The sequence below is a fragment of the Dama dama genome, chromosome 6, assembly GCF_033118175.1.
Source record: "Dama dama isolate Ldn47 chromosome 6, ASM3311817v1, whole genome shotgun sequence".
Classification (NCBI taxonomy): domain Eukaryota; kingdom Metazoa; phylum Chordata; class Mammalia; order Artiodactyla; family Cervidae; genus Dama; species Dama dama.
Window position 1 is genome coordinate 51,147,792 of NC_083686.1, and position 13,833 is coordinate 51,161,624.

A 13,833-nucleotide genomic window follows, 5' to 3' on the forward strand; every position below is an offset into this window, starting at 1 on the left:
TCATATTTTTCACACGTTTTCAGGCTCTTCAAGTTTTTCAACTCTGCTTCATGCTCTCCTATTTTTCAGACCGTTTCATGCTCCTCATATTTTTGACACCATTTGAAGCTCTTCATATTTTTCACACCTTTTCAGGCTCTTCATGTTTTTCAACACCGCTTCATGCTCCTCTATTTTCCAGACCATTTCATGCTCCTCATATTTTTGACACCTTTTGAAGCTCCTCATATTTTTCACACCTTTTCAGGCTCTTCATGTTTCTGAACACCGCTTCATGCTCCTTCTTATTTTCAGACCGTTTCATGCTCATCTTATTTTTGACACCTTTTGAAGCTCTTCATATTATTCACATCTTTTGAAACTCTTCATATTTTTCACACCTTCTCAGGCTCTTCATTTTTTTCAACACCACTTCATGCTCCTCCTATTTTTCAGATCGTTTCATGCTCATCTCATTTTTGACACCTTTTGAAGCTCTTCACATTTTTCACACCTTTTGAAGTTCTTCATATTTTTGACACGTTTTCAGGCTCTTCATGTTTTTCAACACCGCTTCATGCTCCTCCTATTTTTCAGACCGTTTCATGCACCTCATATTTTTGACACTTTTTGAAGATCTTTGTATTTTTTACACTTTTCAGGCTCTTCATGTTTTTCAATACCACTTCATGCTCCTCCTATATTTCAGACCGTTTCATTCTCCTCATATTTTTGACACCTTTAGAAGCTCTTCATATTTTTCACACCTTTTCAGGCTCTTCATGTTTTTCAACACCGCTTCATGCTCCTCCTATTGTTCAGACCATTTCATGCTCATCTCATTCTGACACCTTTTGAAGCTCTTCATGTTTTTCACATCTTTTGAAGCTCTTCATATTTTTCACACCTTTTCAGGCTCTTCATGATTTGCAACACCGCTTTATGCTCCTCCCATTTTTCAGACAGTTTCATGCTCATCTCATTTATGACACCTTTTGAAGCTCTTCATATTTTTCACACCTTTTGAAGTTCTTCATATTTTTCACATTTTTGAAGCTCTTCATATTTTTCACTTATTTTCAGGCTTTCATGTTTTTCAACACCGCTTCATGCTACTCCTATTTTTCAGACCGTTTCATACTCCTCATATTTTTGATATTTTTTGAGAGTCTTCATATTTTTCACACCTTTCCAGTCTCTTCATGTTTTTGAACACCGCTTCATGCTCCTCCTATTTTTCAGAACGTTTCATGCTCCTCATATTTTTAACACATTTTAAATCTCTTCCTATTTTTCACATCTTTTCAGGCTCTTCATGTTTTTGAACACCGCTTCATCCTCCTCCTATTTTTCAGACCGTTTCATGCTCCTCATATTATTGACACCTTTGGAAGCTCTTCATATTTCTCACACCTATTCAAGCTCTTCATGTTTTTGAACACCGCTTCATGCTCCTCCTATTTTTCAGACCGTTTCATGCTCCTCATATTTTTGACAGCTTTTGAAGCTCCACATATTTTTCACACCTTTTCAGGCTCTTCATGTTTTTGAACACCGCTTCATGCTCCTCCTATTTTTCAGACCGTTTCATGCTCCTCATATTTTTGACACCTTTTCAAACTCTTCATATTTTTCACAACTTTTGAAGCTTTTCATATTTTTCACACCTTTTCAGGCTCTTCATCTTTTTGAACAAAGCTTCATGCTCCTCCTATGTTTCAGACCGTTTCATGTTCATCTCATTTTTGACACATTTGAAGCTCTTCGTATTTTTCACACCTTTTGAAGCTCTTCATATTTTTCACATTTTTGAAGCTCTTCATATTTTTCACACGTTTTCAGGCTCTTCATGTTTTTCAACACTGCTTCATGCTCCTCCTATTTTTCAGACCGTTTCATGCTCCTCATGTATTTCACACCTTTTGAAGCTCTTCATATTTTTCACACCTTTTCAGGCTCTTCATGTTTTTCAACACTGCTTTATGCTCCTCCTATTTTACAGACCGTTTCATGCTCCTCTTATTTTTGACACCTTTTGAAGCTCTTCATATTTTTCACACCTTTTCAGGCTCTTCATATTTTTGAACACCGGTTCATGCTCCTCCTGTTTTTCAGACGGTTGCATGCTCCTCATATTTTTCATACCTTTTGAAGCTCTTCATATTTTTCACACCTTTTCAGTCTCTGCATGTTTTTGAACACCGCTTAATGCCCCTCCTCTTTTTCAGACCGTTTCATCTCCTCATGAATTTCACACCTTTTGAAGCTCTTCATATTTTGCACACCTTTTCAGGCTCTTGAAGTTTTTCACAACCACTTCATGCTCCTACTACATTTCAGACCATTTCATGCTCCTCATATTTTTGACACCTTTTGAAGCTCTTCATATTTTTCACACCTTTTCAGGCTCTTCATGTTTCTCAACACCGCTTCATGCTCCTCCTAGTTTTCAGACGGTTTCATGCTCCTCATATTTTTGACACCTTTTGAAGCTCTTCCTATATTTCACACATTTTCAGGCTCTTCATGTTTTTCAACATCACTTCAAGCTCCTCCTATATTTTAGTCCGTTTCATGCACATCTCATTTTTGACAACTTTTGAAGCTCTTCATATTTTTCACACCTTTTGAAGCTCTTCATATTTTTCACATTTTTGAAGCTCTTCATATTTTTCACTCGGTTTCAGGCTCTTCATGTTTTTCAACACCGCTTCTTGCTCCTCCTATTTTTGAGACCATTTCATACTCCTTATATTTTTGACATTTTTTGAGGCTCTTCATATTTTTCACACCTTTTCAGGCTCTTCATGTTTTTGAACACCGTTTCATGATCCTCCTATTTTTCAGAACGTTTCATGCTCCTCATATTTGACACCTTTTAAAGCTCTTCATATTTTTCACACCTTTTGTGGCTCTTCATGTTTTTGAACAACGCTTCATGCTCCTCCTATTTTTCAGACCGTTTCATGCTCCTCATAGTTTTCACACCGTTTGAAGCTCTTCATATTTTTCACACCTTTTCAGGCTCTTCATGTTTTTCAACACCGCTTCATGCTCCTCCTATTTTTCAGACCGTTTCATGTTCCTCATATTTTTGACACCTTTAAATCTCTTCATATTTTTCACACATTTTCAGGCACTTCAAGTTTTTGAACACCGTTTCATGCTACTTCTATTTTTGACTCCTTTTGAAGCTCTTCATATTTTTCAAACCTTTCATGATCTTCATGTTTTTCAACACATTTTGATGCTCCACCTATTTTTCAGACCGTTTCATGCTCCTCATATTTTTAACACCTTCTGAAGCTATTCATATTTTTCACACCTTTTGAAGCTCTTCATATATTTCACACCTTTTCAGGCTCTTCATGTTTCTGACCACCGGTTCATGCTCCTCCTATCTTTCAGATCATTTCATGATCCTCAGAGTTTTGACACCTTTTGAAGCTCTTCATATTTTTCACACCTTTCAATGCTCTTCATGTTTTTCAACACCGTTTCATGCTCCTCCTATTAATCAGACCGATTCATGCACCTCATATTTTTCAGTCCATTTCATGCTCTTCATATTTTTGACACCTTTTGAAGCTCTTCATATTCTTCACAACTTTTCAGGCACTTCATGTTTTTCAACAGCGCTTCATGCTCCTCCTATTTTTCAGACCTTTTCATGCTCTTCACATTTTTCACAACTTTTGCAGCCCTTCATATTTTTCACACTTTTTCATGCTGTCATGTTTTTCAACACAGCTTCGTGGTTCTCCTATTTTTCAGACCGTTCCGTGCTCCTCATATTTTTGACACCTTTTTAAGCTCTTCATATTTTTCACACCTTTTCATGCTCTTCATGTTGTTCAAGACCAGTTCATGCTCCTCCTATTTTTCAGATCGTTTCATGATCTAATATTTTTCACACCTTTTGAAGCTCTTCATGTTTTTCATCACGTTTCATGCTCCTCCTATTTTTCAAACCGTTTCATGCTCCTTCATATTTTTCAGACGGTTTATTGCTCCTCTTAATTTTGAAACCTTTTGAAGCTCTTCATATTTTTCACACCTTTTGAAGCTCTTCATATTTTTCACACCTTTTCAGGCTCTTCTTGTTTTTCCACACCGCATCATGCTCCTCCAATTTTTCAGACCGTTTCATGCTCCTCCTATTTTTCAAACCGTTTCATTCTCCTCATATTTTCACAATTTTGGAAGCTCTTCATATTTTTCACACCTTTTCAGGCTCTTCATGTTTTTCATCACGACTTCATGCTCCTCCTATTTTTCAGACCGTTTCATGCTACTCATATTTTTGACACCTTTTCAAGATCTTCCTATTTTTCACACCTTTTCAGGCTCTTCATGTTTTTCAACACCGCTTAATGCTCCTCCTACTTTTCAGACGGTTTCATGCTCCTCATATTTTGACACCTTTTGAAGCTCTTCATATTTTTCACACCTTTTCAGGCTCTTCTTCTTTTTGAACACCGTTTCATTCTCCTCCTATTTTTCAGACCGTTTCATGCTCCTCATATTTTTGACACCTTTTGAAGATCTTCCTATTTTTCACAACTTTTCAGGCTCTTCATGTTTTTCAACACCGCTTCATGCTCCTCCTATTTTTCAGACCGTTTCATGCTCATCTCATTTTTGACACCTTTTCAAGCTCTTCACATTTTTCACACCTTTTGAAGTTCTTCATATTTTTCACACGTTTTCAAGCTCTTCATGTTTTTCAACACCGCTTCATGCTCCTCCTATTTTTCAGACCGTTTCATTCTCCTAATATTTTTGAACACCTTTAGAAGCTTTTCACATTTTTCACACATTTTCAGGCTCTTCATGTTTTTCAACACCGCTTCATCCTCCTCCTATTGTTCAGACCGTTTCATGCTCATCTCATTTTGACACCTTTGAAGCTCTTCATGTTTTTCACATCTTTTGAAGCTCTTCATATTTTTCACACCTTTTAAGGCTCTTCATGTTTCTCAACACCGCTTCATGCTCCTCCTAGTTTTCAGACCGTTTCATGCTCCTCATATATTTGACACCTTTTGAAGCACTTCCTATATTTCACACATTTTCAGGCTCTTCATGTTTTTCAACATCACTTAATGCTCCTTCTATATTTCAGTCCGTTTCATGCACATCTCATTTTTGACAACTTTTGAAGCTCTTCATATTTTTCACACCTTTTGAAGCTCTTCATATTTTTCACATTTTTGAAGCTCTTCATATTTTTCACTGGTTTCAGGCTCTTCATGTTTTTCAACACCGCTTCTTGCTCCTCCTATTTTTGAGACCATTTCATACTCCTTATATTTTTGACATTTTTTGAGGCTCTTCATATTTTTCACACCTTTCAGACTCTTCATGTTTTTGAACACCGTTTCATGATCCTCCTATTTTTCAGAACGTTTCATGCTCCTCATATTTTGACACCTTTTAAAGCTCTTCATATTTTTCACACCTTTTCAGGCTCTTCATGTTTTTGATCACCGTTTCATGCTACTCGGATTTTCCAGACCGTTTCATGCTCCTCATATTTTTGACACCATTTGAAGCTCTTCATATTTCTCACACCTTTTCAGGCGCTTCATGTTTTTCAACACCGCTTCATGTTCCTCCTATTTTTCAGATCGTTTCATGCTCATCTCATTTTTGACACATTTTAAAGCTCTTCATATTTTTCACACCTTTTGAAGCTCTTCATATTTTTCACACTTTTTCAGGATCTTCATGTTTTTCAACACCGCTTCATGATCCTCCTATTTTTCAGACTGTTTAATGCTCCTCATATTTTTGACACCTTTTGAAGCTCTTCATATTTTTCACAACTTTCAGGCTCTTCATGTTTTTCAAAACCGCTTCAGGCTCCTCCTATTTTTCAGACCGTTTCATGCTCCTCATATTTTTGACACCTTTTGAAGCTTTTCATATTTTTCACACCTTTTCAGGCTCTTAATGTTTTTGAAGACCGCTTCATGCGCCTCCTATTTTTCAGGCCGTTTCATGATCCTCATATTTTTGACACCTTTAGAAGCTCTTCATATTTTTCACACCTTTTCAGGCTCTTCATATTTTTGAACACCGTTTCATGCTCTTCCTATTTTTCACACGGTTTAATGCTCCTCATGTATTTCACATCTTTTGAAGCGCTTCATATTTTTCACAGCTTTTCAGGCTCTTCATGTTTTTGAACACCGTTTCATTCTGCTCTGATTTTTCAGACCGTTTAATGCTCCTCATGTATTTCACATCTTTTCAAGCTCTTCATATTTTTTCACACTTTTTCAGACTCTTCATGTTTTTGAACACCATTTCATGTTCCTCCTATTTTTCAGACCGTTTCATGCTCCTCATATTTTTGACCCCTTTTGAAGCTCCTCATAATTTTCACAACTTTTCAGGCTCTTCATGTTTTTCATACTTTTTCAGGCTCTTCATTATTTTGAACACCGTTTCATGCTCCTCCTATTTTTCAGACCGTTTCATGCTCCTCATATTTTTGACACATTTTGAAGCTCTTCATATTTTTCACACTTTTTCAGGCTCTTCATCTTTTTCCACACCACTTCATGCTTCTCCTATTTTTCAGACTGTTTCATGCTCCTCATGTATTTCAGACCTTTTGAAGCTCTTCATATTTTTCACACCTTTTCAGTCTCTTCATGTTTTTGATCAGCATTTCATGTTCCTTCTATTTTTCAGACCGTTTCATGTTCCTCATTTTTTGGACACCTTTTGAAGCTCTTCATATTTTTCACACATTTTCAGGCTCTTCATGTTTTGAACACCGCTTCATGCTCCTCCTCTTTTTCAGACCGTTTCATGCTCCTCATATTTTTGACACCTTATGAAGCTCTTCATATTTTACACACTTTTCAGGCTCTTCATGTTTTTCAACACCACTTCATGCTCCTCCTATTTTTCAGACCTTTTCATGCTCCTCATATTTTTGACACCTTTAGAAGCTCTTCATATTTTTCACACCTTTTCAGGCTCTTCATTTTTTTCAACACCTCCTCATGCTCCTCGTATTTTTCAACTCCGCTTCATGCTCCTCTTATTTTTCAGAACGTTTCATGCTCCTCATAATTTTGACACTTTTTGAAGCTCCTCATATTTTTCCCACGTTATGAAGGTCTTCATATATTTCACACCATTTCAGGCTCTTCATGTTTTTCAACACCACTTCATGCTCCTCCTATTTTTCAGAGAGTTTCATGCTCCTCATGTATTTCACACCCTTTGAAGCTCTTCATATTTGTCACACCTTTTCAGGCTCTTCATGTTTTTAAGCCCAGCTTCATGCTCCTCCTATTTTTCAGACCGTTTCATGCTCCTCATGTATTTCACACCTTTTGAAGCTCTTCATATTTTTCACACCTTTTCCGGCTCTTCATGTTTTTAAGCCCAGCTTCATGCTCCTCCTATTTTTCAGACCGTTTCATGCTCCTCATGTATTTCACACCCTTTGAAGCTCTTCATATTTGTCACACCTTTTCAGGCTCTTCATGTTTTTCAACACCGCTTCATGCTCCTCCTATTTTTCAGTCGTTTCTTGCTTCTCATATTTTGACACCTTTTGAAGCTCTTCATATATTTCACACCTTTTCAAGCTCTTCATGTTTTTCAACACCGCTTCATATTCCTCCTATTTTTCATTCCGTTTCATGCTTCTCATATTTTTGGCACCTTTTGAAGCTCTTCATATTTTTCAAACATTTTCATGCGCCTCATCTTTTGCAAAACAGTTTCATTTTCATCCTATTTTTCCGACTGTTTCATGCTCCTAATATTTTTGACACCTTTTGAAGCTCTTCATATATTTCACACCTTTTGAGCTCTTCATATTTTTCACACGTTTTCAGGCTCTTCATGTTTTTCAACACCGCTTCATGCTCCTCCTATTTTTCAGACCATTTCATGCTCTTCATATTTTTGACACCTTTTGAAGCTCCACATATTTTTCACACCTTTGGAACCTCTTCATATTTTTCACACATTTTCAGGCTCCTCATGTTTTTCAACACTAATTCTTGCTCCTCCTATTTTCAGTCCGTTTCATGCTCCTCATATTTTTGACACGTTTTGAAGCTCTTCATATTCTTCACACTTTTTTAGGCTCTTCATGTTTTTGAACACCGTTTCATGCTCCTCCTATTTTTCAGACCGTTTCATGCTCCTCATGTATTTCACACCTTTTGAAGCTCTTCGTATTTTTCACACCTTTTGAAGCTCTTCATATTTTTCACATTTTTGAAGCTCTTCATATTTTTCACACGTTTTCAGTCTCTTCATGTTTTTCAACACCGCTTCATGCTCCTCCTATTTTTCAGACCGTTTCATGCTCCTCATATTTTTGACACCTTTTGAAGCTCTTCATATATTTATCAGCTTTTCAGGCTCTTCATATTTTTGAACACCGGTTCAGGCTCCTTCTATTTTTCAGACCGTTGCATGCTCCTCATATTTTTCACACCTTTTGAAGCTCTTCATATTTTTCACCCCTTTTAAGTCTCTGCATTTTTTTGAACTCCGCTTCATGCCCCTCCTCTTTTTCAGACCGTTTCATCTCCTCATGAATTTCACACCTTTTGAATCTCTTCATATTTTGCACACCTTTTCAGGCTCTTGAACTTTTTCACAACCACTTCAAGCTCCTCCTACTTTTCAGACCATTTCATGCTCCTCATATTTTTGACACCTTTTGAAGATCTTCATATTTTTCACACCTTTTCAGGCTCTTCTTTTTTCTAACAGAGCTTCATGCTCCTCCTACTTTTCAGACCGTTTCATGCTCCTCATATTTTTGACACCTTTTGAAGCTCTTCATATATTTCACACATTTTCAGGCTCTTCATGATTTTCAACATCACTTCATGCTCCTCCTATTTTTCAGTCCGTTTCATGCACATCTCATTTTTGACAACTTTTGAAGCTCTTCATATTTTTCACACCTTTTCAGGCTCTTCATGTTTTTCAACACCGCTTCTTGCTCCTCCTATTTCTCAGACCGTTTCATCCTCTTCATATTTTTGACACCTTTTGAAGCTCTTCATATTTTTGACACCTTTTGAAGCTCTTCATATTTTTCACACCGTTTCAGGCTCTTCATGATTTTCAACACCGCTTCATGCTCCTCCGATTTTTCAGACCGTTTCATGCTCATTTCATTTTTGACACCTTTTGAAGCTCTTCATATTTTTCACACCTTTTGAAGCTCTTCATATTTTTGACACCTTTTGAAGCTCTTCATATTTTTCACACCTTTTGAGCTCTTCATATTTTTCACACGTTTTCAGGCTCTTCATGTTTTTCAACACCGCTTCATGCTCCTGCTATTTTTCAGACCGTTTCATGCTCTTCATAATTTTGACAGGTTTTTAGGCTTTTCATATTTTTCACACCTTTTCAGGCTCTTCATGTTTTTGAACACCGCTTCATGCTCCTCCTATTTTTCAAACCGTTTCATGCTCCTAATATTTTGACACATTTTGAAGCTCTTCATATATTTCACACCTTTTCAGGCTCTTCCTGTTTTTCAACACCACTTCATGCTCCTCCTATTTTTCAGACCGTTTCCTGCTCCTCATAATATTGACACCTTTTGAAGCTCTTCATATTTTTCACACCTTTTCAGGCTCTTCATGTGTTTGAGCCCAGCTTCATGCTCTTCCTATTTTTCATGCCGTTTCATGCTCCTCATATATTTCACATCCTTTGAAGCTCTTCATATTTCTCACACCTTTTCAGGCACTTCATGATTGTGAACACCGCTTCATGCTCCTCCTATTTTTCTGACCGTTTCATGCTCATCTATTTTTGACACCTTTTGAAGCTCTTCATATTTCTCACACCTTTTCAGGCACTTCATGTTTTTGAACACCGCTTCAAGCTTCTCCTATTTTTCAGACTGATTCATGCTCCTCATATTTTTCACACCTTTTGAAGCTCTTCATATTTTTCAAACCTTTTCAGGCTTTCATGTTTTTCAGCACCAGTTCATGCTCCTCCTATTTTTCAGACCGTTTCATGCTCCTCATATTCTTGACACCTTTTGAAGCTCTTCATATTTTGCACACCTTTTCAGGCTCTTCATGTTTTTCAGCTCCACTTCATGCTCCTCCTATTTTTCAGACCGTTTCATGCTGCTCTCATTTTTACACCTTTTGAAGCTCTTCATATTTTGCACACCTTTTCAGGCTCTTCATGTTTTTCAGCACCAGTTCATGCTCCTCCTATTTTTCAGACCGTTTCATGCTCCTCATATTTTTCACACCTTTTGAAGTTCTTCATATTTTTCAAACCTTTTCAGGCTCTTCATGTTTTTCAGCACCAGTTCATGCTCCTCCTATTTTTCAGACCGTTTCATGCTCATCTCATTTTTTACACCTTTTGAAGCTCTTCATATTTTGCACACCTTTTCAGGCTCTTCATGTTTTTCAGCTCCACTTCATGCTCCTCCTATTTTTCAGACCGTTTCATGCTCCTCATATTTTTCACACCTTTTGAAGTTCTTCATATTTTTCAAACCTTTTCAGGCTCTTCATGTTTTTCAGCACCAGTTCATGCTCCTCCTATTTTTCAGACCGTTACATGCTCATCTCATTTTTTACACCTTTTGAAGCTCTTCATATTTTGCACACCTTTTCAGGCTCTTCATGTTTTTCAGCTCCACTTCATGCTCCTCCTATTTTTCAGACCGTTACTTGCTCCTCATATTTTTGACACTGTTTGAAGCTCTTCATATTTTTCACACCTTTTCTGGCTCTTCATATTTTTGAACACAGCTTCAAGCTCCTCCTATTTTTCAGACCGTTTCATTCTCCTCATGTTTTTGACACCTGTTGAAGCTCTTCACATTTTTCACACCTTTTCAGGCTCTTCACGATTTTCAACACCGCTTCATGATCCTCCTATGTTTCAGACCGTTTCATGCTCTTCCTATTTTTGAGACTGTTTCAGGCTCCTCATATTTTTGACAGGTTTTGAAGCTCTTCATATTTTTCACACCTTTTCAGGCTCTTCATGTTTTTCAACACCGCTTCATGCTCCTCCTATTTTTCAGACCGTTTCATGCTCCTCATATACTTGACACAATTTGAAGCTCTTCATGTTTTTCACACCTTTTCAGGCTCTTCATGTTTTTGAACACCGCTTCATGCTCCTCCTATTTATCAGACCGTTTCATGTTACTCTTATTTTTCAGACCGTTTCATGCTCCTCATATACTTGACACAATTTGAAGCTCTTCATGTTTTTCACACCTTTTCAGGCTCTTCATGTTTTTCAACACCGCTTCATGCTCCTCCTATTTTTCAGACCGTTTCATGCTCCTCATATACTTGACACAATTTGAAGCTCTTCATGTTTTTCACACCTTTTCAGGCTCTTCATGTTTTTGAACACCACTTCATGCTCTTCCAAATTTTCAGACTGTTTCATGCTCCTCATATTTTTGACAACTTTTGAAGCTCTTCATATTTTTCACAGCTTTTAAGCTCTTCATATTTTTCACACGTTTTCAGGCTCTTCATGTTTTTCCACACCGCTTCATCATCCTCCTGTTTTCAGATCATTTCATGTTCCTCATATTTTTCAGACCGTTTCATGCTCCTCATATTTTTGACAACTTTTGAAGCTCTTCATATTTCTCACAGCTTTTAAGCTCTTCATATTTTTCACAAGTTTTTAGGCTCTTCATATTTTTCCACACCGCTTCATGCTTGTCCTATTTTCCAGACCGTTTCATGCTCCTCATGTATTTCCAACCTTTTGAAGCTCTTCATATTTTTCACACCTTTTCAGGCTCTTCATGTTTTTGAACACTGCTTCATGCTCCTCATATTTTTCATACCGTTTCATGCTCCTCATAATTTTCACACCGTATGAAGCTCTTCATATTTTTCACATCTTTTCCGGTTCTTCATGTTTTTGAACACTGCTTCATGCTCCTCATATTTTTCATACCGTTTCATGCTCCTCATGTATTTCACACCTTTAGAAGCTCTTCATATTTTTCACAGCTTTTCAGGCTCTTCATGTTTTTGAACACCGTTTCATGCTTCTCCTATTTTTCAGACCGTTTCATGCTCCTCATATTTTTGAGACCTTTTGAAGCTCTTCATATTTTTCACACCTTTTCAGGCTCCCCATGTTTTTCAACATGGCTTCATGATCCTCCTGTTTTTCAGACCGTTTCATGCTCCTCATATTTTGACGCGTTTTGAAGCTCTTCATATTTTTCACACCTTTTTAGGCTCTTCATGTTTTTGAACACCGTTTCATGCTCCTCCTATTTTTCAGACCGTTTCATGATCCTCATATTTTGACGCGTTTTGAGGCCCTTCATATTTTTAACACCTTTTCAGGCTCTTCATGATTTTCAACACCGCTTCATGCTCCTCGTATTTTTCAGATCGTTTCATGCTCATGTCATTTTTGACACATTTTGAATCTCTTCACATTATTCACACCTATTGAAGCTCTTCATATTTTTCATAATTTTGAAGCTCTTCATATTTTTCACACGTTTTCAGGCTCTTCATCTTTTTCAACACCGCTTCATGCTCCTGCTATTTTCCAGACCGTTTCATACTTCTCATATTTTTGACACGTTTTGAGGCTCTTCATATTTTTCACACCTTTTCAAGCTCTTCATGTTTTTGAACAACGTTTCATGATCCTCCTATTTTTCAGAACGTTTCATGCTCCTCATATTTTTGACACCTTTTAAAGCTCTTCATATTTTTCACACCTTTCAAGCTCTTCGTGTTTTTGAACACCGCTTCATGCTCCTCCTATTTTTCAACTGTTTCATGCTCCTCATGTATTTCACACCTTTTGAAGCGCTTCATATATTTCGCATGTTTTCAGGCTCTTCATGTTTTTCAAAACCAACTCATGCTCCTCCTATTTTTCAGATTGTTTCATGCACCTCAAATTTTTGACACCTTTTGAAGCTCTTCATATATTTTCCACCTTTTCAGGCTCTTCATTTTTGTGAACTCCGCTTCATGCTCCTCCTTTTCTTCAGACCGTTTCATGCTCATCTCATTTTTGACATCTTTTGAAGCTCTTCATATTTTTCACACCTTTTGAATCTCTTCATATTTTTCATATTTTTGAAGCTCTTCATATTTTTCACACGTTTTCAGGCTACTCATGTTTTTCAACACCGCTTCATGCTTCTCCTGTTTTTCAGACCGTTTCATGCTCCTCATATTTTTGACACATTTTGAAGCTCTTCATATTTTTCACATCTTTTCAGGCTCTTCATATTTTTCAACACCGCTTCATGATCCTCCTATTTTTCAGACCGTTTCATGCTCCTAATGTATTTCACATCTTTTGAAGCTCTTCATATTTTTCACACCTTTTCAGGCTCTTCATGTTTTTGAACACCGCTTCATGCTCCTCCTATTTTATACACCGTTTCATGCTCCTCATATATTTCACACCTTTTGTAGCTCTACATATTTTTTACACCTTTTCAAGCTCTTCATTTTTTTGAACAGCGCTTCATGCTCCTCCTATTTTTCAGACAGTTTCATGCTCCTCATGTATTTCACATATTTTGAAGCTCTTCGTATTTTTCACACCTTTTCAGGATCTTCATGTTTTTGAACACCGCTTCATGCTCCTCCTATTTTTCAAACCGTTATATGCTCCACATATTTTTGACACCTTTTGAAGCTCTTTATTTTTCACACCTTTTCAGGCTCTTCATGTTTTTCAACACGGCTTCATGCTCCTCCTATTTTTCAGACCGTTTCATGCTCCTCCTATTTTTCAGACCGTTTCATGCTCCTCATATTTTTGACACCTTTTGAAGCTCTTCATATTTTTCACACCATT